At 40.2% G+C, this 23,625-nt stretch overlaps 1 protein-coding gene across 6 annotated transcripts in view; it reads right to left on the bottom strand.

The window, feature by feature from the left end:
* The window catches only part of DUSP16 (dual specificity phosphatase 16), a 63,780-nt gene that overhangs the window by 33,355 nt on the left and 6,800 nt on the right, over positions 1-23,625 (bottom strand). For 2 of the 6 annotated variants that reach the window (XM_041398872.1, XM_041398870.1), the window contains exons 2-3: positions 2,084-2,161; positions 573-835 (exon numbers count right to left, since the gene is read on the bottom strand). The gene's annotated coding sequence lies outside the window, so the exon portion shown is untranslated. The remainder of the gene's footprint in view (positions 1-572; positions 836-2,083; positions 2,162-23,625) is intronic. The other 4 variants (XM_041398869.1, XM_041398868.1, XM_041398873.1 and 1 more) reach the window with 2 other exon arrangements.

Here is a 23,625-nt window from a genome sequence, read left to right as displayed (position 1 = left end):
TGAATTAAAACACAAATGTGGAACATCCCAAACTGCAGGACACAAACTACTGCTGGCTGTTACAATTTGGCTTCAGTGTTACTGGGAGTGGCCAGTGGTTCAATAGGTGGTGCCAATACCACCAGAACCAGAGCCTGTTACCACAGCCACACGTGATACTGCACAAAGAAGCGTACACAAACTAGAGAGGAACACCAGATCCAGGAGAATTCCTACTGCTGCAAGAACCTTCTCCCTTCTGCCAACACCTATGACAGGCACAGCATTCCCTCACCAGCCTCAAAAAGATGGAAATAAATTGTGTTCTGGATGGTTCCTTTTCCCAGTGCTATGAGAGACTAAGTGACAGCTGGGAGAAGTCCAGCCCTTGCTCAAGATGCTACTCAGTGTTCAGAAACACAGAGTGTCTATGGAGCGCAAGGGAAATAAAATTTTTAATTGAAAGTGAGGAATAGCTGTTCTTTTGAATTCAGCAAGCAAGCCAGTAAATTCCAGAGATTAACAACTGTGTAATAAAGTGCAAAGTCTGGGGGGAAAAAAAAGTAGCTGAAGTAGAGAAGCATATGTATTACCTGCCATTGTGCAGAATACAAGGAGTGAGATAAGAAATGCTCATCAATTCAAAGAGCTCTGTTAACAAGAGCTCATGTCATTCCCTCAGCTCAGGGGAATGAGGTGTCTTGGGCTTTTTGGATGATTCAAGTAAGTGTCACTATCTCATAAACACATCATTTCCTCATGCTTCCTGGCAGGGAGGTTGAAGAAGAGACAGTTTCCACCACCCTCTGAGCACTCTTCACTGTGGTGCAAGATTGGACAGCAGCAGAGAAAGTCACTTAAATAGAAACACATAGATTTAATTTATTTTTTTAATGTCACTCACGTACCATGTTCATTAAAAAAAAGCAGTTTAAAAAATTTCACCCTGTTTTCCCTTACTTATCTATGGGTGCTCCCTCTTCCCTTACTTTTAACATACCTGTACTTTTATCCTATATTTTCAGTAAAAATTCATAGTATTAATTTTCTCTTCCTTGTATACACACCAGCCACACACATTTTAGATTACACACTCTACCACCATGAGAAAGGCAAGTGTAATGCATTGGAAAAAACATAGATGAAGGTGGATTTTCTGTTCAGTACTCTTGTCCTTCATCCTGCTTGACTAATCACTCAACTTTGATTAGTAGTTCTAAAGAAAAGCCTCCCCACTTCTTTTTGCTCACCAATGTGAAAACAGACAGAGAGAGAGTCAGAAAGGAAATCAACCTCCCACAAATACACTGCATAAAAGACATCCAGTTAAGATCTTTAAGCTCACTCTATTTCTACACCTACTGCTTAGCAACATTTTTACTCTGAGACAGCTGGGCTAAGCAAGAGGAATGGACCTTCCATTTAGATAACAGATATTTCCTGTCACACAAATAATAATATTTTAAATAATATATTATTTCAAAATAAAACCAAAAAGCACACCAAACCACCACGTTTTGCTGACCTACTCAGCATAGCTCTCAAACATCTGCAATGTTCTTGCAAATATCATCCATGCACCATCACCATCTCTAAGCAATAAGCCAGGTTATCATCATTTGCTCTTACCAAGGAGCCAATCTCTTGGACATTCCCAGTGAAACAATAAACATTTATTAGATGTGACTGCAGGGAAACCTGACTGGCAGAACGTGGCCCCCTGGGAAGCATTAGAACATGCTGTTGATATCTTACATCACTCTATTCAAAAGACACTCAGACTTCATCTGGGGACTCCCTTCTCCACCCAATCGAGCAAGAAGCTCTTTCCATTTTAAAATACTTTTTCACTGCAGGTTCACAGCATATAGATCTGTGGTAACCAGAATGAAAGATTATTTCATCTGCTTCAAACACATACTACATAATACATTACATTTTTAGGTTCCTATTGGCTGGGACACTAGAAAACCAGGAAAAGTGTCAATGGATTTTTTAAAAAATGGTTTTCCCTCTATGACCTCCAAGTCAAAGCAATGGGAAATTTTGGAGTATGAATTTTTTATTCATTCATTATTATTTCATGTCAAAAACTGTTACTCACCTACATTTAGGTCACAATTTATATGGCCTGAACAGGACAGAAGGTGGTCCACATACAAAGGCCAGCAGAAGGAATTACCTAAACACAGGAAAATAATAATATTAATAATAACAGTAATAAAATCCTTATTACAAGATTTTAAAACACCAAAGAAAAACCAGACAAACACCCCCCAGCCCAAACCAGGAAATGGATTTTACACATTCAGGGCAGTAATTTGCTGTACAACTCCCCCAAACACATGAAAACCTAGGTGAGAAGTTATTTATGAATGCTGGCACTCATTTATATGGAATGGGTCCAAAATAGAAATTTACACTACACTGCTTTTCTAAAAGAAAAGAGAAAAAAAATCACCACAGCACATTCCTCTACTATATTTAAATTGAAAAAAAAAAACAAAAACCAAAAGTTGAAGATGCTGTAAAATGCTCTACTATATTTAAATTGAAAAAAAAAAAAAACCAAAAAAACAAAAGTTGAAGATGCTGTAAAATACCCCAACAAAAACCAACCAGTGATAGCCTTCCAAACTCTTTGACATATCTCACTGCTAAAAAATCAATGTACAACTCAGCATTAAAGGTCATGCATTTGCACGGAATTAAACAAATTCACAATCTCTTGATCAGTACGTATTAATGTGAAAGATTGCCACAAGTAAGTGTGAATATAGCTATATTTTGCATGGGCAGAGACCAATGAAACAGGATATTTGTGTAATTAAGCCAACCTCCCCACACTCTAAAAAAGCCAGCACTGGAAACTGGTAACAGTAGTGTCACCAATCATTGCACACAGCCATACCCATACAACTTCTACCCAAAGCACCTGCTGTTCCAACAGGAACAAATTAAATTACAACTTTTACACAAGGAAGCAAAGATAAACACATCAGCATCAGTTCCAAACTGTTTCCTGGGCAGCTAAGCCCAAGATTCAAACCATGGCTGCCAAGAGATGACAGCTTCCCTTAATCACTGTGATATAAGCCATGACAATAAATTATTGCCAAGCACTGCCTTGCTGTAGATCCAGGAGTGGCTCTGAAGCATGGAGTAAAGGACATAATAACTGAGAAGAGGCACTCCAGCAAAGGGCTGGGCATGTTGTGGTGAACAGCCTGAAAACCCACAGCATCCCATGAGGAAAAGAACTCCAGGGATCAACCATCTCTCTGTATTTAGGAAAATGGCAGCAGTAGAATATGGGGTGAGAACACTTCAGACAATACTGAGGTTACAACCCAGAACAGGCTTTGCTCACTCGGCTCATTTCTTGACTGGGACCCTGTGTTTTTCCCTGGAAAACCCAGGCTGGAGATCCTCTCTCTTCCATCATTAGTATGTAGGCATATGTGTGCAAGAGCAGCAGGGCAGAGAGCTGGATGAGAAGAGCTGCTGAAATTGGGCTGGGTCCTTTTCCTCCCTCTGCCTGCTCCAGATTTTCATTCCTTTCTGAGCCTCAGGAAGAGGCTCTGCAGACCTCCCTTTCTCCTTTCAATAATCCAGTGGCAAAAGCCTGGCAGAAGGCAATAGAGAACAAAGAGAAAACCCATCCTACTGATTGTACTCATTGCTATGCCTTTTTCTAATCTCATCCCAAAAAGGAACACCAAACTAATGCTCAGCACTGATGAGGCTCTGCCTAGAGACAGGGCCCTATGATCTGAGACCACCTTGTGACAGCCCAAGGAAACAAAGTCCTGAGACAAAAAGCATCTCCCCTTTTGTTCCTTAGAGCCTCACATGCAGCTCCTGAAGTGCCCCTGAAAGCTGTCAGGTAGCCTTCACACTCACCAGTACCTGCCTCTCTGTGCCATCCATGCCATGCCATGACTCCTTCTGCCAGCCACACCTCTCTGATGTTCTCACAAATAAACCAGCTCTCACCTCAGGACACTATATTCTGTTTTCCCCAGTTTAATAAATACATGTAAATCAAGTGTTTAAAGCAGCCCCCTGGAGACCTCATTTCACCACAGGGAATGATTAATTCTGCTGAAGAGCAGATGAGAAACAAAGCATATACTTAATTTCAACACAGTTTACTGGAAGGAGGTGTCACATTTTAAGAACAGGATCCACTCATGATTGAAGACCGAACTGCTGCAACTTCAGCCATAAGCATTAAGCATATTTGGAAATTCCCTGGCAAAGCTGTCTAAGGAAAAGACATTTCCTGTAATTTTCAGAAACATTCTATATCCCCCCCCTCCCCTTTTCAGTCTTGGTGGTAAGGACGGGAAGAGAGAGAGAGAGAGAGAGGATACCATATTACCATTAAGTGAAATATGAATGAGCCACCCAAGTTTAAAGGGGAAACTTCAGCTATTTGTGCTTAGAAGAAAGTTTAAAAAAAAGTCTTTCATCATTAAGAGGCCAGGATTTTTCTGCTGACTTTAGAAAAAGAAATATACATCCTTTCAATTAGGGTGAGTTACAGAAGGATATAAACTTGTCTTTATACTCACTTCTGGCAAATAAGAAGTCCTCCAGGCCTTATTTAAATACCTTTTTCTCTTTTCCAGAATTAAAAATTGAAGCCTTTTTTTCTCCTCTCTTGCTCAGGGCCTTCCCTAAACTGCAGCTAAACAAACCCAGCCAGTGGGGTCACGCAGAGCATTCCTCCTATGGCAGAGAGGGAGGAGAATCAAGCAAGAGAGAAGCTAGGGAGAGATGGAACAGTCAAATGTGACAGCATCCCTCTAAGGACATCACCACCTTCCTCTTTTTCCCAAAAAATCTCATCTTGTCTGAAGTATCTGGTATAATATTTACAAAATTTACAGTAAGTTAGAAAATTATTTCACTTATCTATGTAATCCAATCTGAAGAGATCCAATCCAAAACCACAGCATATAACACATGAATTCACAAACCAAATTAAAACTGAAGGCAACTGAAGGACAACTGAATGGCAACTGCCTATCCCCACAAAACACATCACGAGTGCTACTTTGGCCCTGTACACCAAATGGCAAAGATTGATCGTGTAACTGTGACCAATTGCCCACACCTGCCATCCTCTACCAGCAACTGTATGGTAGCTTTCAAAGGCACAAAGAAAACAAATTAACACAATGAAAAACTTAGAGTGTTGAACTAATTCATAAATCCTCAAACTGTTGCAATTCCAGCATTTCTTTGCCATTTCTAGGACACAGGTGCTTTACAGCAGCATTTTTCATGACACCAAGGTTTCCTACACAACTTGCACATTCTGAATCACCTGTTCTGCAGCTCTGCAGACCAACACAAACAGTGACTTCTGTATTTTGCATGGTCATCTTTTTGCTGAGAAATAGATTAAAAAGAGGAGTGCTCTGAAGAGTAGCGCTAAATAGACATCAAGCACAGCTGTTATAATAGTCCATGCCACTTCTTTAAAAGGTTTACCAGGAAAGAGGGTAAGATGGAATCTCAGAGTCTTCAGACAGTGGTTAACTTTTAAACATAAGGCATTCTGCCTAATGAGAGCCTTTGAGGGGGAGCCATCCAAATAATATGGCCCTGCAAATAAGGAGCCAAAAACTAGATTTAAAAAAGGGTAACTCTGATCTACGTCATGGTCACTGTATGATAAAAACAGAAGGTGGATCTGAAATCATCAAACAAGAACTAGGACGGATTAAAGACAGAGGATAATGATGGTAATTCTATTAGGGAAATTAATCAGAATAGCTTCTGGGCAAGGCAGGGATGAATTTCTTGCAGCAGAATTTTTATTGACTCTTCTCTTAAATTAAACTGAATGACTAAAATGAGTCAATCTCCTTTAAGAACAGAGACTTGTAAACTGCTTGCGTGGTATGGAACAACGTGGGTTAAAACATTCTGGTCTTTCACCCATTTGAGGAAATGACACCAGTTCTCCCGGAAGGCAACATGCACATTCAACCCCTTCACATCAGGGCATGAGAAAGTTTGAAAGGAATTTTTTTTTTTTAACTGTCAACATTAATACTTTGTTTCTTCCTGCTTGTGTCTGAAAACACAGTGCTGCACTGCGCTGCATGCATGTCCTGTCAGCTGTACAGGGAAATATCTAGAAATTAAAAAAAAAACCTAATAAAAATGTTAATTAAGTCTGTTGTCAAACTCATTTTAAAGCCCTCTGCATGCTCTATACAAAATTAATATTGCCACCAGTGTATGCTACATAGTGATAAAAGCATGCAGAAGCATCTTCAGAAGGAAGGCTGGGCCAAATAAAACATTGACATTACGCATATGTAAGTTCAGTCGTACTCATTACAGCAGTTAAATTTAATTGGGTTTCTCCTTAAATGACATTTACATGGCAAGGAAACAGAATAGATGCTGGAAAACAGCAAGTCCACAAACATGGAACAGCCCAGCTATCTGCAAGTGGGAGCAGAAAAGGAAACTTTGAGGAATATGCTGTACAGCAATGGCTCGCAATTAACAGGCGGAAACAAATCAAGTTGTTATACATTCCCAGAAATTAAATAATTGCAGTAATCCTGCTAAGAGGCCTCCCATTCTGGGCTGTTCAGAGTACTGAGCAGTTCAGGCTATGATATGGAGTGACAGCTGAATTGCAGATGAGGCACAGAAAACAAATTAACAAACCCCTAGATCCAGATGACTGTGGCTCAAATCTCTCACCATAGTGTAAGACTACTAACAGCTCACACACTGGGAACAGAACACGTTTTCATCCCTAATTTGTACCCACAAAGGTAATTATGATGGCTTGCTTATTAAAATTGCTTTCAAATATTAATTCAATTGACAAGATGGCACCAACAGGGCCTCAGTCAGGAACAGAAGCAAGAGTCATGGTACCTCAATGAGCTGTGATCCCAGCCACATGCTCTGGTGTGTCTTTCCTAAAGGATCCTAAATGTTTCTTTGAATTTGAATCATGTTATAGCAGACCTGCAGCAGTGCCAAAGTTGCATTTCTAACATGGCAACCACATGGCTGAAAAAAGAAGGCACATACATCTGTACAATGGGAGAAGGAGGGTAGAGGATGACTTCTGTTCCCCAGCTGTGCCTCTTGCATCACTACAAACATTACCACTGAAGTAGAATAACAGAGTCAAAGAACAGTTTGGGTTGGAAGGGACCTTAAAGTCTATTTCATTTCACTTCCACTATCCCAGGTTGCTCCAAGCCCTGCCCAACCTGGTCTTGGAGGGGGGCAGCCACAGCTTCTCTGGGCAACCTGTGCCAGGGCCTCACCACCCTCAAAAGGAAGAATTTCTTCCCAATACCTAAACACACCCTGCCCTCTGTCAGCTTGTAGCCATTCCCCCTTGTCCTGTCACTCCATGCCCTTGTAACATCTCTTGTAGGTTCCCTTCAGGTGCTCCTGCCTGATGTAGAGAATGGAAAGTGACCTAACCCCTAAATAAGAAACCCCCTCAAGAACAGCTGACCAAATGCAGCCACCATTTTATGTAGTGGGCAAGAACCAAAAGGGACCAGGATTTTTGTAATTTTGAAGGGAAAAAATGCACAATACCAAACCAAGGGAGTAAATTATGTTGTTATTATCTGATAGGCATCTTACTCAAGGACCAGGGTCAACAAGAAATGTTTTATAGCAACCTCTCTGGTTTATAACAGAATTCTGATTATCAAAGAGAAACTACATATACTCCCTAAAGATACACCCATATTATCCCATTTGATGTGTGCTTACATGCATGCACAGCTCTGTACAAAACTATAAATAAGATGTTACATTTCTTCAGAATCTGTAGAGGTGTCTTGTTTTATAGTCCTTAAAAAAGCAACTGGAAAGGCACTGACTGTTGTCAAAGTAATCCCAAGCTTGGAGAGCTTATAATATTTCTGCAAAAACTGAAGTAATACATCAACAGAATGGATAACCTTCAGGGCACACAGAGCCAACTAAAATACTTGGAAAGAAGTTTATCATCTGCAAACTGCAAGATCCTTGTATTTCTTAAGTATTCAGCAACGGAAGAAGCAACGGTTCCTTGTCAACAATCACGGATACATCAATAAATGATACTGATTGGTTTTATAATAGCTTACTCATTCTATATAAATTCCTGCTGAAACCATTGGCATGTGTTCTGGCAATTTGCAGACAGACTTCCAGTCTGTATTTGAGCAGCCAATAAGAATGAGTTGGGATTTGGTAGCAGTCCTGAGGTTTTTACCTCCAGAAACTGCTCCTGAAGGATGAAGGTATATGATGGGTGGTCCTTAATCACTTCCTTTATGTGAAAACTGAGGTCAGAGTAGAAAAAGAGCCAAGGAAGGAAGTCTGCAGCACCCCTGAAACACCCCCCGCCTCCCACCTTCCTGAACAACTCCTTTAACAGTTTAGAGGGTTAACTTGCAGTTTAAATGAAGTAGTCAGAGGTTGGGATAGAAATAAACAGCTTGCACAAGCAAGATACTGTGCTATTAAGTTTTTATAAGTGACTTAAAAATTAGGTCAGTCTAATTTGTGGCTGATACTTTGTTCTTTCACTACTATGAACTCACAATGATGTCAGTCTCATGTTCAAACATGCCACATTTAGCAGCGCACAGGCTTCCTGAGAGACTCGCTCAACCTTCCTTTGTGCAAAAGGCTTTTGCCAGGTTCTTAGCTCATACTTCACTGACTCAGGCATGCCACTCCAGTTTCAAGGCAGTTACTCTGGCTTCCCGTCAAGTACTTTGCAGTTTGGGGATTTTTTTCCCCCTTCCTTCTCTGTTTTTTTTATTTTCTCTAACTTTACTAACTAGAAGTTTAGGAATATGTGTCTGTATTCAGGTTACCATTTTAGGCCTCACCTTCCTCACAACATCCAGATGAGAACCACTCACCAAAAGGTGTGGGAAACAGGTGTTTTTAACTAATTCAGCCCAATAATTTCAATTAAAGGGGGCCTACAAAAAAGTCAGGGAAGGGTTTTTACAAGGGCATGTAGTGATAGGACAAGAGAGAATGGCTTCAAACTGAAAGAGAATATGTTTAGATTAGATATTAAGAAGAAATAGAAATTCTTCCCTGTGACGATGGTGAGGCCCTGGCACAGGGTGCCCAGAGATGCTGTGGCTGCCCCATCCCTGGAAGCGCCCAAGGCCAGGTTGAACAGGGAACATTCTCCCAAACAGGCACAATCAGGTTTTTGTGTGAATATACTCTTAAAATGAAGGCACAAAAATTCTTAGGTGAGAGTAAAGGAAAGCCCTCTAGAAATACAATGGTAGGTAAAAAAAAACCCACAAACCAGGTCACGGTTTAAAAATGGTCACCTGCAAGTTTTTTCTTAGCAATCCCAGTTCTCACCATTTCACTCAAGTTTGTGCCTATCACTAAATAGCTCTACTAAACATTGGCTGCAGTGAAGATGCACACAGTCGGTGTTTCCCACTGCAGAGACTTTACCTATAAACACTAAGCTGGAGCAGAAGGAAAGAGGGAAAAATGGCCATTTTAATGCTGCTAAAGCATTTCTCTTGAGGCTATGCTATAGGAGATGTAACGCTAGCCCAGGCTCTCCCACTCTCATTCATGAGGTCATGTTCACAAGTTATACAGACAATTTTATTTTGGTTTTTTTGGTAGATTTTAAACTATCATGTCAGTGTGTTCAAACCTGTATTACATATTAATGCAACAATGCTATTGCATGAACCCTTAACCTCCTTAGAAAAGCATCCCAGTCTGTCTCAGGAAAAGGGGCATCATCCCACAGTCATTTCCAGCGCCACAGTAAATCCCAGGTACTTTATGAAAGAAAACAAGCAGATGTGGTCTACAAGAATTGCATATCCAACAGATCCCCGCTGTTCCTGCTGCATCTGCAAGCGCCCAAGGATACAGGAAAGGCAAGCCTTGCAGGGAGAAGTGATATCTTTTATGAGAGAGGTTAATATGAAGTGATAAGGAGAGGGAGGGCACGAACTCCAGAATGCACAAGCCCTTCCTCACATACACTGACACAGAAACAGCAGCCAAGGCTTCCAAAACATCTCCACATCCAGCCTGTCCCTCTTCCCAAACAGGAAAAGAAGTCCAAAGCACATCCCAAAGCATGTAATAAATTATACAGTGAATCATATTCTTATGGAAACTGTCTGGCTGAAGTCACACCACTGGAAATATGTGATAAAAGACAGAAAGAAACCTAAAAGATAGCCTCAAAGAAAGAACACTCTCCCCACCCAAATTCTTGGAGTTAATACCAAGACAAGAAAATCCTGGAGTCATCATGAAGTTACTAGATTTTTGGTAGATTTTTCCCATAAACAAATTTTCCCTGGATTATGAAGTTGTTTATTGCTATTAACTGACACTTGACCTAGCTTTATATTCACTGGGGTTTTTTTTCAATATTTAAATGATGTTTGTGTTCTTGAAACCTTGCCTGTCTTCTCCAAATAAGTCAGTTGAAACTGAAAAGATTCTTCTCCTTACAAACCCTTCTTGCAACCTGTTTGAAAATACAAAAATGTTTGTATTTTCTGAAAAATGAAACAAGAATCCACCCAAACAAATAAAAGCCCTCACAAAAACACCATAGGAAAATTACTTTCCTTTAAAGTGTTTTCCAGGTTACTGAAAAATTTTGACCATTTCCAGATACAACTTAAAATGTAGTGCATTAATCAAAATTCTAGAACTAGAAGTTTCATTCTGCAATGCAATGAGGAGACAGTAACTTAGGTCTTTTAAAGTAAAACAAATTTTCTTCTCCTGGAGTTCCAAGCTGACTAAGGTAGCAGTGACAAAGACAGCAGGTGAGTTTAAGCATATGTGACAAAGAGAGCAGGTGAGATTAAGCACATTTACCTTTATAAAGTCATAACAGAGATAGATGCAGTTGATGTGTTTGTTACCTTGGGTCATTTTGCTCATTTTTAAAACTTTATTTGAATTGCAAAGAAATGTTATCTGGAACTGGTTTGCCCCTGGGAATGGTGTGTGCAGTAAGGTTCTCCCCAAAAACATCAAGTGGCATGAAAAGATTAACCCTGGTGCTTTGAACCACAGAGTAAAAGGAACCAATTCCTACCAATGAACACCTAAAGCATTTCAGATGTGCAGACTAAGGTGAGAAATTTTTTCCAGAAAAGACTTCATCTCTGACTGCAACTGCCCTTTCTGATAGGATTCTAGCATGGGTCAAAACACGCAGGAAGAGAGCTGAGCACACGCACAGAAGCGGAGGTCACCAGGAAAGGGGGGAAGGAGAGGGGCTCCTCCCACCCTCTTCAGGCTCCTTCCTCTGCAGCCTCACCACTGGGCTCAAGTCAGAACAGGAATGCCTGGGGCATGTGCTTCCAAAGGCAAGTAATCTACAACCTGGGAGATGGGAAAGATCAAGCACAAATCCAAATATTAGAACATCTACGTTTTAATGTAGATTAGACTGCCTTGGAAGAGGCAAAATAAATAAAACCCATGACTTAGTTCTAGAAGAAAATGTATCTAGGCTACAATGCCTATCCAGGACTAAAACATTCTTCCTAAACTTGTTCTCACCATCAGCTTAAAGCACAGTCTGAAAGCCAAGGTTTAGCTTTCTGGCACTCTATTGAAAGCTAAACCACATAAGACCTTACTGAGAAGCAGCTTTAGGTTTGGCAGGGAGACCACCTGACATCAAAGGTATGCTTAAGGCCATATCCATGAATTTCAGTGAAAAAGCAAGAGGCTGCAGGTTTTAGAGGTTTTGGTAATGGTTTTGGCAGATAAATTATTCTGATATTCCATGCATGCTTCAGTGCAGGGACAGCATGCAGGGGAGATGCTTAAACCTAAGATCATGAGCTACCTGTGAGCCAAACCACCAGTGTAGTGCTCAAGCCAGCCTTGATAAAAAGGAGGGTTTATTTGTGCAAGCTCACCTCATGGCACAGCTAGAGAGCTTTACATGCCCAAGTTAAACCTTTCCTCCATGGCAATCCACATTGTAGGGCAGATGGACCACGCTGAGCATCTCTAGCTGCACCATCCCAAAGTGCCATGTCCAGAATGATTACACTGAATGATTACAATGTCCATTACAGTACCAAACGCTGGACAAAGCAGAGATCTCTAAGCTTGTGTTATTGCTCCTGCTCAAATACACAAAGAGTGTAAGGAATGGAAATTAAACTTGCCACCAGCACAAAGAGGTTGCTGCAGACAGCAGGGACTGCGTATGGAATTGAGTGAGAAGTATGTTGGAAAAATTGAAGGAGAGGAAAAATACACTAGTGCTCCAAGAAGATCAACCCAGCCACCAGATATTAATCTGTAAAATGTACAGCATTCCCCAGGATACACCTTTGGTTTTAAACACAGTATGCACTGCTCGGATGGGAAAAGGGAACTTGGCCACACAGAATTCCCACTCCACTGGTACAAATGGGATTGTGCCTGGGCATGAAGGTCCAAAGTCCTGCTGCACAGTCTGAAGTACAGTATTGTCCCACATGCTAGACTGCCATGGATTTTTGGTGTGTTTGAGGTAAAATTGAAGTCAATAGTGCTTTTCAGCACAGGTTTGTAGAGTCAGGTATGAGCCGGCCCAGCATGATGATTGCTCACAGTCTCAGCACAGTGTCCTTGTTCTTACACAGCACAATAGGGATGCTCATTACATGAGCACCTTCCTCTGGGCTGTTCCCTCAGCCAAGGAGTAATTATTTAACCACAGTCCCATCTCCTTTGCATTCCCCTTAAAGAAAATCTTATGCAAAAAGGCAAGAGCGTGGCTATGAGTCCTTGGCCCAAACATCCTCCTGCTAGAGCTGTACTGCTTGCCAAGCCCTCACTGTTTTTACTTCAGGAGTTTGCAGCAGACAGACTGTGCCAAATCCAAAGAACACTGTCATTAAAAGAAAAAACTAACAGTAGCAAGTGCTCTCCATGCTTTGCTAATCTTGTCAAACTGTACAGGCAATTATAGTACATAAAAGTATTCTTAGGGAGCTTAATGACAATTTTAGAGCCAGAGCAACTCTGCTTCAGGTAGACTGGTATGAAGAAAGCAGCAGGGAAGAAACTATCTCTTTCTGTACCCTTAGCCCCTTTCAAACAAGAAAAGGACTCCCCAGGGAAACTGCCCTACTTCAGATAGCAATTTAAGTAGCACACATCTACCCAGGAACTTCAGCTTCTCTCTCTGCCTGCCCAATGAAAATACCCTTGCCACCAGCACCTGAGCTTGTAACCACAGAAAAAGCATGATCCTTCTCTGCATGAGCTGCTTAAAAGCATTTGAGGTCTTTCTTCCAAACGGAATAAACAAAGTTCACCAGCTCAAAGAAGAGCACGTGAAAAAACACTCACCTTGTCCCAACTCAACCAAGATAGAGATGTGCAGTACAATGGCCTGCTCCACTACACTTGGCACCCACTACTGCATGTAACACCTACCTTAAAACAGTGGCTCCCACATGAGGCAATGAATAGTCTAGGCAAGTATCTTTGAAGATGTCTAGCTTGAAAAAATCACAGTCATATCCAAAATTTTTTTGGTGAACAAGTGACATCAAGTGAAAGATTTACTGACTTGGAACTCATGTTTCTTTTTAGGGATAAATGGTCACAGAGAACCAGACTAAGAATTTATATGGGTGCCTTCTTTTTGTATTTTTAAGGCATGGTCAAATCCTCCTGAGGCCTTACAGGCTGTATCTCCATCCAGCAAGGCTAAAGGCAATTCCCATGGTACTCCACCCCACCCCTGGGTTTTTCAGACATTCAAATGCATTCAGGTTTATCCCTGAGAAAGCTTTTCTAAGGAGCAAGTTCCCTGTCTGAACCCAGCAATTAGATTACCAGCAATTTCAGACACAGACAAAATTGCAAAATCCACCTCTAGACTACCAATGCCCCAAGCAGGAATGGTGATGCATCCACCATGGCAGAAGCATTTGAAACTCCACAAAGAGAGCAGCCTGGAGGAAACAGTGCCATCATTTTGCTGAGATAGGCATCTTTTGATTGTCTCACAACAATTAAGAAAACCTTAAAGTTAAATAATTATGAAGGAGCAGAGCAACACTGGGCCACCTTTTATGATTCACAGATTTCAACTAAACCATAAAGAACAAGAAATTAAGCTTCCTGGAAGGTCTGGTAATTTTGTTACCCTATTTATATTGTCATAATGATCAACTGTGATTTGATTTTAATTTTTGAATCCAGAGGATTTATTTAATCTGCTATAAAATTATAAATATAGCTTACTTGTTTGAGGTTGACATCCTCAATAAGAGGTAAATAAATCTGTGGCATCATATACAAACAGTTCAGTGAACACCCAGGATTACATATTAGTAAAAAGACACAGTCAGATCTGAAAGTTCAATCAGAAGACTTGGCCATTTGTTGTAGCTTTGAGTTTTCTGAGAAAACCAACACCCTGAAAATAAATCTCCATTCAACACACACCATGTGCACCAAGTTCCCAAGATAACACTCCAACAACAGTGGTCAAGGGATTTCTCCTGATAGAGAAGAAATAAGTTTACATTAAATGTTTTAGGGATTGTCAGGAACCATCAGGTGTAAACCAATCACCTTGACAGTTCATCTCATCTTAGACTGGCTGTCTCAAAATTTAGCTCTGTTAAACCTTCTACAGCAAACCTAATCACACGTTAAGAAAGCCACTACTGCTTGTAATATAGTCTCAAGAGAAAAAGCAGAAAGACAGGTATTTATACCAGAAGTTACAGAAAAAAAAAAATGTGGGTTTATTTGTTAAAGACTTACTTTGAAAATGTCTTGTGCATGTCAACTGTTGGCATCATCAACAAAAATAAATTCTTGCTTTTAACAAAAGTAACTGAAAAGACAGGCAACTTCAGATGTCATTACACTTTCTCCTGGATTTTAACCACCACATGTTGCAATAAAAGCAGTGACAGAAAGAAAACATGATTAACTGATGGCCAGTCTAGAAAAATGCAACACTAGCTAATGGTTTCACCTTCAAATCAAGTCAGTGCACGTTCAAAAAATTTCCAGTACCCTCCTGAAGGAATTCAGCTACCTGCTACAGCCAACAGGTTCCCCTTTTTCAGTTTTCTTCTCTTACACCATTTTATGTGATGGATTTCTCCCCAGACTTCTACATTGAAGTTAGAGTTCTTCTCATTTTTCTACTTCATCCTAAGACACTTCAAACCACACAGAAGGATGAGAAATGCTCACCTAGGCACATGATTTCTTCTCTAGTAGCACAGTAGTGATTCTTTTTGCCTTAACTATGCTGCTCACACCTACACGCTGCGGCAAATGTAATTTTTCAGACCTGTTCTTAGACCAGATGCATCTTTATTTTCTTCTTAAGCCATACGAAACAACAGGAGACTGTTACTTCCGTCACATTCCCTCCAAACCATTATTTGCTGAACTGTCTAAAAGGACTTTGGCATCAGTACTAAGACTATTTGTGCTGACCAGAACTGCCTAGGTGCACACTTTGCCTCTGAGACCACCAAACACAGCAATCCATGGTCTGTGACTGGCCTCCTGGGTTCTGTAATAAATCTCTTTAATACTGTAGGGAAGGGATACTCTAAAAAAAGTGAACACTCAGTAAAAATAAGCTGTGTCTTTGGTTTTACATGCCAAAGCAAACAAGATTAGTACTCCACAAAGAAAATAACTAAGTTATTTACCACTTTGGAGTTTTACCAAGTATTTGATACAACAAAGCTAAAGCTGAGGATTTTAGGATATTTTCATTACAGCTTATTTTTGAATAATTGGGTCTCAAGACAGCATTATTTTGCGCAAAAAAGATGCAAACTCCAATACCTTTTCTCTGCTTCTGGAGTAGAATCATTTAATCATTCCATTTCACAACAGTGATCAAAACAAGATGAAGAAACAAGTATTTTGATAACAAGGTCTCTGCGTTCAGCGTTTCATAACAATTTTGTGGCTGCAGAGATGCCGTGTCAGACAGAGTGTATCTCAAAATGGAAACCTATCCAGAAGGAAAGTGAAATGAACACAGCTGACACAGAAGTAGAGAGTGCACTCTACTGCTCTACTGTAGCCCAGCCTTCCTTAGCTCCATTGGTGAAATGGCACTGAAGTCAACTGAAGCCCTCTGCACACAAGGAACCATAAGCTGCCATGAGGACTGATGAGGTAATCTCTTCTCCTAGGGGAAAAAGAACAAACCAACTCCCTAAAGAGTCCATCAGGGGAGGAGGGGAGCAACAACAGGAAGGAGGAAGAAATCACTACGAATCTGGCATCTTTAATTCAGAAAAACATCAGAGCTCTTGCAATTCCCACAAACTAAACAAGGAATCACACAGTTACTGTGGAAAAGGGGGAAGGGTCCAGCCAATTCTGTTTAGACAAGGAAGTAAGGGGAACACCATGCCAAGCACAAGAGGAATTTAATTTGATGGAGAATCTACATTTCAATTTAGCCATTGAACCACTGCAAGTCATGCCAAGGGACATTTTTTGTTCCATGTTTGTTCTTTACCTGGCAATAGGAAAATAAGCTTTTCCCCTGCTCTTCACTAGAAGGATCTTACAATATGTTGGAAAGGCAGGTCACTGTTTGCATCAGCTCACTGCTGAATGACAGTGCCCATAACACAACCAGTTCACCACATTCCTGGAAGAGCTCCTACCAAAACCCCTGCCATGCTGCTGTGCTTCAGAAACGGTGGTTTAGGCACCGCTGGTAGGTCCAAAAGATCCTAAATTCAAGAAGGGAGAGGAAATGAAAAGCTGTGTGTTTAGCTCCCAGCTGAGTCTGGAAGTTGTGGAAGGTATACATACCACTTCACAAGGAAAGGGAACAGGAAGCCATGAAAGAAAAGAGTCATTATGTTGAAATGGTAACATTTTCTTGAGGTTACACAGGCCAAATGAGCATATCCCAGAAAAATGTGAATCAAAGCCTTGGTAAAGAAACAGAAAGCAGTATAAGTGACAGCAGATAGAAAAAAAAAGGAAAAAAAGAAAAAAAAACTTAGAAGAACAAAAAGTGTCAGCTATAAGGAAAATCCTAAGAGCTTATGCACAAAAATTAAAGAGAGCAATTAAATTTGATATCAGAACTAGATGATAATAACTAAGAAAGCTAAAAGAGCTTTCTTTGCAAGGGCCTCTCCCACACAGGATGCTGGCAAAAGGTAAGTTCAAGATGGATTAAGTCAGGACTGACACAGCAGAAGAAGAGGGAAAAAATTGATTAAGAGTAAGGCATCATGTTCTCAACATTTATGAGAGGATTAATTATTTAAGGGTTGAGCAGAAAACAGAAATATGTAATGGTCACTAACGGTCACAATAGTCACAAAGCAAGCTATTCCAGCATAGGTACAAAGTGTGTGTAGAAAGTGCTTTACATAACAGAAAAGAAGAAAAAGACAGAAAGATTGCTGAACTTCAGTACCAGAACAAGTTAGGTAAGAGCAGCCACACAGAGCTTCTGACAGGCCTTATGACAGGCATAAAGGAGGATATGACAAGAAATGAGGGAGGACACAGAACCACCCTTCTCCCCCAGACCCAAAGCCACCATTAAATTTCCTCATGCGTCGTTGAGCATGACAACTCCACTGCTTGAAGGGACTTTATGTAGACTTTCTAGAAAGCTCACTTTGAAGTCTATAGCAAAAAGTTTTAAAAAATCTAAATTTTAAGATAAATGTAATATTTACAACCATATGCACACATTCCCTACCTGAGGAGGTGGGAATAAACCCTCAGTAGAGTGGTAGAGGGGGAAAAAAATCCCAAATTTATGTGCCTGTTGATAGTAGCAACATTGGATGAAGCCATTGGGAACTAACCACTTTAGATTTGCACCTGGCTGAAGAGCAGAGCTGTGCTGACATGACAGACAGGCTACTTCAGCTGGCTGGTTTGCCAAACCCACAGGCAAATTCAGTACAAGTTAGCAAAATGCAGTTTTAATGATCTGGCAGTGGGGGAAAAAAAATCTCTTCCCTGAATGACAAAAGCCTTCAGCTGACAAAATGTTACCACTAACATGACTAGTCCCAACATGCTGTAGGGATGGCAGGTTCACCAGTAGGATGTTCTGGATTCCCATCTGCACAGGACAAGATCTTCTGCAACACCATCTCTTCCAGTGTGGACGCCATCCCACTACAGCAGCACCAGGAGCTCGGCAGCGCTCCAGCTGAACCTGCAGAATCCTTTTACTCCAGGCAGGACTCCAAGAACATGATCCTGGTATGACCATGCTATTACTTAGAGTAAATGTAAGGAATACTCAAAACCTCCAAAAGACTGAGATTGAAACGATATAAAAATACAGCATTAGGATTAAAAAGAAATCAGACACCACTACTTGAACAGCAATGGGAGTGCTAAATAGAGTTGTGGGTTTAATCAAAACTCCCCCAGAGCTGTGGGCAGAGATGACCCAAGCTATTAACAAGTGAGAAAACTGACAACTCTGAACACACCAGCACGATTTAAGTTAATATGAGAAGGAAAAAAAAAAAATCAGGGTAAAAAATTAATAGACATTACTAGCTATCCATTCTCATACCAGAAAAGAGATTTTTCATTTTACCAAATAAGAATGATACAAAATAAATGCTTTTGAGTAGGAAGAGGTTTTTATTTCACTTTCATTTGAAAGATAAGTAATGAATATGCTTGTGATTTCTGATCAGACAGACACACCATAACTACCAAATGTACAACATTTACCTGCCTACTTCAGATAGCTATGACCACTAAAACTACCTACTACATGAAGACCATGTAACCAGATTTTCTCAATTCATTATCCCTAGAAAGAGCCTAAGAAGCCTTATCATCTGCAAGGCTGTTTTGTTCTCCTAGCTAATTAATTGCTTTTCTTATCATATAAGCCATCAAAAAAAGCAAAAAGAAAGCAATATTGAGTGAAAGCTTTATAAGATACAAACTCTGGAGAGAGTATATGGGTATATATATATACACATGTGCAAGTTCATGTACATGGTTTGTATGTGGGTGCATATATGAAAACACATATACATATGTCTGTGTCCTGGCCATGTTTTAGAGCAAAAGCATCCTGACAGAACCCAAGCTCTAAACTTGTCAGGTGGCAGACAAGAGTTTCCAATGGAGCACAAAGCTCCTGGAGCCCTGGGAAGCCAAGACAAGCCAACTTGAATGCACATTGGCAAACAAAGAGTAATCAGCTTAATAGCCTGAATCAATGGCTCCAGCCTTGGTTTCCAGTGGGTAAATCCTTGTCATGAATATACTTCTTGCTGCCTCTGCAGAAGACAAGCTTGAGGGGGTACATTCCATGGCAGCTTAAAACAAGTGAAGTCAGGGTTACCAGTGAGCAGCCTCCCTCATGCCAGCCCACATGTTAATCCAGCAAGCTGACTCAAAGAGCTACATCAGATACAATCCCACTGTACAACCAAGTAGAATAAACAAATGCAGCAGTAAACAACAGCCAAACAATCTTCAGGCATTTCTGGTTCCCAGCTCTGGCTCACTGTGGGATCCTGACAGGCATTAGAAGAATGAGTTTGAAAAGACAGTAGCTGGGAAGACAAGGAAGAATCTCAGTACCTGCAAGGCTTTGGTGTTACTTGCCACAGAAATACACTCTGTGTCATCCTCACGTGAGAAAGAGAGCTCCACTACTTTCAGCAGATCCATGTTAATGGTCTCCAATTCCACTTTTGCTGTGACTGAACCCACTTCTTTTGGACAACAAGGGTAATAGCCAGTTGGGCAGAACACAGAAGAAAGGAAAAGACAGTCTACAAAGAATTTTACTTCTAAGATTTTGACAAGGCAGATACTTTAAGGTCTGGCATGGAGCAAATCACCACCTAGAGCCTATGGAGCAAACAGTATGATGGATTTCTGGTCTGCCTCAAGCCAAACACAATGCAAATAGGCTACCTGTGAATTTATTCCCTGACTTGGCCTCGAAGTAGGAACAGTCATACAAACTACCCTAAGCAGCAGGCTTAGGGTAGCAGCTACAGGCAGAGGGACTGGGTCAAGCAGCCAGCCGTGGTAACCTTTTCTACATGCACAGCTGGAAAAAGACACTTTGTCAATAGTCTTTAGCTGCTGTTCTTCTGCTCTGTATATTTAGGTTAAGGCTCCATGGGGCACTGACTACTTGTACTTCCAAAGCACCCCCACCAATGGCACCATTTAGCATAACCCCAAAATGTTAGAAGACAAACAACAAGGGCCTGGGGGAGCTGACACGTTTGTACCTACAATGTATTTAGAGGATATCAGCATCTTGTACTCAACATTTTTTAGAAGCAAACACAAAATTTGCCAACCTTTTTCTTTAACGTAAGTCTCTCTTCTGTCTAGAATAACTCCATACATACCAGATCTTAAAAGAGCCAGCAATACATTACTAACAGCATGAAGAAAAATAGCAACTCGCAATAGAAGTATTCAGACAGATCATTTTCCACACTTCTTCCCATCCCCTTAGTTGCACTGAAAGACATGTCTTTATGTGTACTCAGGAGCATGCTATTTCAAGCTTAAGCCTCTGAACCGTAAAGTTTTCAACATGAAGATATGGTTTATAATAAAAAGTTTTGAAATCAACTCATTCTTAAATATTTACAAATCCCTAGTGATAAAGACCAAGTACACAAACCCACACAATGTTATTTTCTCAAAAGCCACCACATAATCTCACCCAACATTTCTAGGTTTTAAGTGTATCTTGAATTACATGAGTTTTAACTGTTTAACGATCTTCAGAAGATATTTTCTAGATGCACTAATAGTATTTACTACTATGAACCTATTAGAAATTACACCTTTCCCTGTACTTCCTGCAACTTGTCATTAAGACTTTATTTAGACAGCCTGTCAAAAAGACTTCTCCTCATACACGCAGAAAATAACTTTTCTGTTATCTACCCCTGCAAGCCTAGCATTACCAGCCAAAGTGGAATGATCCTATTCTGTTGTCAGACAGAACAGACATTAGAACTACAGCTTCTGTGATTTAAATGAAATGTCATTTTCATGTGCAGCTAGTGCAGAACTTTTGTTCCTTCTTCTTAGAAATACTTTTAGTGTCTGTTGACTCTACCTTCTTTTCTTCTTCCTTTATTTAACGCACATAGGTATATTTTCTCAACATCTGATCAATAACTCTTCTTTCTATTGAGCCCAGTCCTTTCTCTCTCTCTAGTTCTGTTCCTTACACACATCCTCCTTTTCTAGTATTTTCACTATGGCAGAAGTTGACCTTTATAAAATACAGCTTTTGAAACTGGATAAACTGTTTGAAACTTTAGCTTGAGAAAGTGATAAGCCTGACTATTTTTCCACTGTAGTGCAATTTAACTGCATTTTGAGTAAAAGCAGGATCATGGCTCTGTCCACAGACATCAGAAAATAGAACTACATTTCAAGTTAAACATTTAAACATAAATCAGAACAAAATATGCAGAATTTGGAATTCAAGGAAGCCCATTTTCCTGCTGTTGGAGAAGCTGAAGGATGTGGTTACATGTTGGTGGTTCAATTTCTTTATCACCATCTTGTCTCAAAGCAGCTGATCTACTTAATACCCATCCCACTTCACCTAAAAGAAAGAGTAATTCTATTTTCTGCAACTACTCCAGCTGTGCTTTCATGTACAATTGACATTTGAAAGGGAGAGACATTTCAAGGAGGAAGTAAGATTTGTATATTCTCATTTTGCTACATAAATCACAAAAATAGGTAAATAAGTAATAAATAGCTAAGTAAGCACAAGGTATGACTGTACAGAAAAGCAGTACCACAAGCTGTGCCAAATACTCAATAGAAATGCCTTACTTTGGTGGATGTAACAAGAAGATTTCTGTAAGTGCACTCAATAATTCAGTTAAGCTAAGATATATAAAAACACTGCTACTTGATATCTACTCCAGAATCAGGCAGGTTCTAGGTCAGGGAAGAAGCATATTAGGCAACGTCTCTTTTTTCCTTAGGATCTCTAACAACTACCTTGTACTGAAAGGTTTGTTTTCTTTCTTTTCTTTTTTTAACCAACATTGAACTGGAGATCGGATGTCAATACTAAGGTGTATATATATATATATATGCTGAGCATGTACATACACAAAAACTTATATGCCCAACATTGCTTCCAAGTTAATCCATGACATAAATTCTTGGCTTAGAAATATTGAAATCATCAACACAGTCTTGCTTTTTTTAAAAAAAAAATATTCATCATACCATGAAAGCCATTTTTCAGTCAAAGTAGACAGCACCTTCAGGGGAAAGGGGGAAGGAAAATAAAATGAAAAAAAAAGTGGGAAAACTACCATCAAACAGCTTGGCAGCCTTTAAATTTCCCAAAACAACTCATCTCTCTAAGCCAGCATCTGCTAAGTGTCACTGTATCCAGCTTTTTTCTGTGCCAGCCACTAAGCTGCACATTCAAGGATATAGTCCCAAAGCCTTCTGAAAGGCCAAGACCTGAACATTTACCATGAAGCAGTCCCCTCTTCCCACCCACCCACCTCTCCTACTGCATTACCTCCCTATTGCTGACTGATACAGTAGACAAAGTCAGTGACTGAAAAGAACATTCTGCCTATTTCAATGCTAAATCTTCAAAATCCTCACCATGACTCAGTTAGAAAGACTAGATGATCATTAGTTGAACCCTCAATATCATGTAAGTAAAAGATTTAGTGTTAAACAGCAGCTGTATTTTCACTTAGCTATGCAGACATTTCATAGCCACTTTGCTATACTGGCTGATGTCTGGGGGTTTGAATAAAAATAGCTAATGTGCTTGCTTGTTACACCATGAAATGAAGTGCACAAAGCAATTGCCAAGACTGGTTTTGCCCATGAAAGGCAATGGTCATTAATAGCTCGTATTTGCAGAAGGCTGTCAGAGGAGCAGCGTGCCTGTGCTTCCTCCCCAGCTTTCTATAGTTTAACCATACATGAGGCAGCAGGGACAAATGCACCACACATTTCCTCATTTCACAACAGGTCATGCCTGCAGGAGAGCTGGCAAGTCATGCAAGCCTCAGTTGCAGAAAAATATTCAAATCCTGCAAATTTGAGGGGGTGGAAAGATGTGTGTCTCTTCATGGAAACAGTATATTGGGAAAATGTGCAATGACAGTAATAGTTAATCAGTATTTCATCACTTTCTTTTGCTGTCCAGACGAGTATCTTGGAGATTTGAACTCCTGTTCTTTTTCATTCCTGTTTTTCTTGAAGGAGATAAATTTCTTTCAGTAATATTTAGACAGGAAACAGGCAACAAATGGACAACTCATACAATCATGTCTGGGCTGGACAGGCAAATTTTTCAGGCATCTTCAAATAGGTCTACCTGGAAATCCCAGCAGAGAGCAAAATGAACCACACTGAGGAAACAGGCTTTTTCACCTGGATGGTAAACACACATGGATCTCTATTTACGGTGTGGCATTCTATCTCTAACATTATGAATTATCTAACAAGCAGAACAGAGGACTGAGAAGCTGACAGCACATGAGAAGTCAGGGATTTTCAGCAGCTGGTCAAGAAAAAAAGGACCAGGAAAATCAGACGTATTCAGCTGAAAAGTTACAT

The sequence above is a fragment of the Onychostruthus taczanowskii genome, unplaced genomic scaffold (genome assembly GCF_017590055.1).
Source record: "Onychostruthus taczanowskii isolate IOZ18803 unplaced genomic scaffold, ASM1759005v1 scaffold15, whole genome shotgun sequence".
In the NCBI taxonomy this organism is placed as follows: domain Eukaryota; kingdom Metazoa; phylum Chordata; class Aves; order Passeriformes; family Passeridae; genus Onychostruthus; species Onychostruthus taczanowskii.
Note: the sequence above shows the minus strand (reverse complement) of the source record. Positions and strands in the feature narration are given on the sequence as shown.